This window comes from Solea senegalensis, linkage group LG5, assembly GCF_019176455.1.
Source record: "Solea senegalensis isolate Sse05_10M linkage group LG5, IFAPA_SoseM_1, whole genome shotgun sequence".
Lineage (NCBI taxonomy): Eukaryota > Metazoa > Chordata > Actinopteri > Pleuronectiformes > Soleidae > Solea > Solea senegalensis.
In genome coordinates, this window is record NC_058025.1 from 4,504,590 (window position 1) to 4,506,887 (window position 2,298).

The following is a 2,298-nucleotide window of genomic DNA, read 5'->3' on the forward strand; positions in this document are numbered from 1 at the left end:
GCAGTTCAAATCTCTCAAAATGCCACACCTTGTGCCTCATTCTCAACAAAAACAAATGCATTCATTTATTAACTCGTTCATTTATTTGGTTGAGATAAAGGAACTCGAGGTGTTCATGCGTTTCTTTCCCTGAAATGTCCCATAAAACCTCTGGGAGGACTCGGTGTGGCGGAACACAGCGACTGCTGATGCAAACAGAAAGTAATACAAGGGCTAATTTTTCATTCAGAGACCAGATTTTTGCAAATAAATAAGTTATGTGTTTTTGGAGTGCTGCTTTCCTATTCATTTAATCTTTCCATGAATGATTTATTCTCACTTTCAATAACAATAGTTCAAGAAAATGTGCCAAAGGTTTCCCCTAATGACAGCTCAATAATAACGGCGCAATCTCCGTACGACTGGAAAAGTAATCATCGGTTGCTAATGAGGCGACATCATTAGCAACCATTCACGTGCCTGCAATTTAGATTTTTTTAAGTTCAGAAATGGGTACAAGTTGATACAAGGAAACACAGTTTTATTCTGCAATCATACTTTTCCTTTCCAAGAATAAATTTTGCTTGATTGGAGTCACACGTATGAAGAAGTAAGAGGGTAAAGGCAGAGGGTGGGTGATGGAGCCGATCCCTGGGGGGGAGGTGAAGTGGGAGACTGATTGGTCTCTGAACTCCTACGGGGATATGGTAGCTAATTAAAACATCACCTGCTTTTTTAGAAACAAATAACCCCCGTGTGGCTGTTGCGGGATTCCAAAAAGAAAACAACTGTGTAAGAAAAGCCACCATTGATTCGCACAATGCGTCGTGAAAGCCGACGTCTATGCTTTAAGCCTCTGAAAAGAAAGAAAATCTGCTTCGCTCTCCCTATTTTTCTTATTTATGTGTGAAAATGCTGATAAATGATCTGTGTATACATATATAGCTTCTTTGTAACAGGTGTAATCTCAGCTATATTATCTGTGCCTGGACCAAATGCAACACGTAGATTATACAAATTAAACTGACATTCAGTCTATGAGCCGTCACTTCTATACTTAATTCAAACCAAAAGGAAAGAGACTACAAAATTGTGGCTCACATTCTCCTGGCATGATAGAAAAGAAGTATGGATTAGCAGATTTTTAATATAATCCACCTATTTCCAACCTTCTTTACAGACTCACACAAACACATTTCACATACTCAGGACTTTTTCTCAGCCTTATAACCCCTTGTTATTAGTTGGATAAGGTTTTTTTTGTTTTTCCCTGAGCAGAATAACTACAAAAATGAAAAGAGACTTTGATGAAATACGATTGTGGTACTGTGTATTGACACTGTGGGACACTGAGTGGTGTTGGCAAAGGTTTTCTTTATGGGCATTCTCAATTATTGAGAATTGCAAGGGAAAGAAAAAAAACAACAACAACTGTAACTGTGGTCTCTGGGTGACTAAAGCAAGATTAAAGTGGTATTGATTGGAATGAGACAATATTGACACCACTGTGTTGAGGTCAGAATATGGTTATGGCTGGTTTGAAATGGAAGAAGAAAACAAAACTAGAAACTTTCTCCAAGTTTCTAGTCATCTACAAACAAACGAACACCAGCAGTCTCAAATTTTTGCTCTTTGTGCAGCCAAATGTACAACTTACTATGTTAAGTTAAGGTCTAAGTTTGTTTTCCATTACTTCATAGTACCGCCTCAATGTGGGCGGGGTCGTCATAGCACGTCTGCACAAAACTGCCGTGATGTTGTTTTATATGTGACACAAACAGATATTCTTCGGTGTAACTGAATCATTAGAATCATTAGTTCAGTGCTTCCTGCATGACACGGAGCACATGACTCTGACGTCACTGAACTGAAATACGGCTGAACGGGTTGTGATTCGGCTCACGATCGCCGTCTTTCAGCTAAATACACCAGACTCCTTTGCTACATGTTGGAGATTAACACGTTTCAGGATTTTTAAGTCGTTTTAACTGAGCTACAGTTCGGCGATGTTCGGTTTGATTCTTGTGTCAGACTGGTGACTCGTCCAGTGACGATACTCTCTGACCAATCAGTGGCCGGCAGTCTGTCGACGTCACATTTTTAGCAGGTACAGAAATAGCACCAGGTACCAGGTACTACTCCGAATGGAAAAGCAAAAGAAACGAGTAGACTCGAGTCAAGCCGAGTAGCGCTAGAACTGTATAATGGAAAAGAGCCATTAGATTGCAAGTGCTCGTCCAAGAGCCGTCCATGAGGAGTTTCCCGGCCTTGGCTTGATTAAATTCAATACAAATTATATCCACATATGGCCAGCTGCCC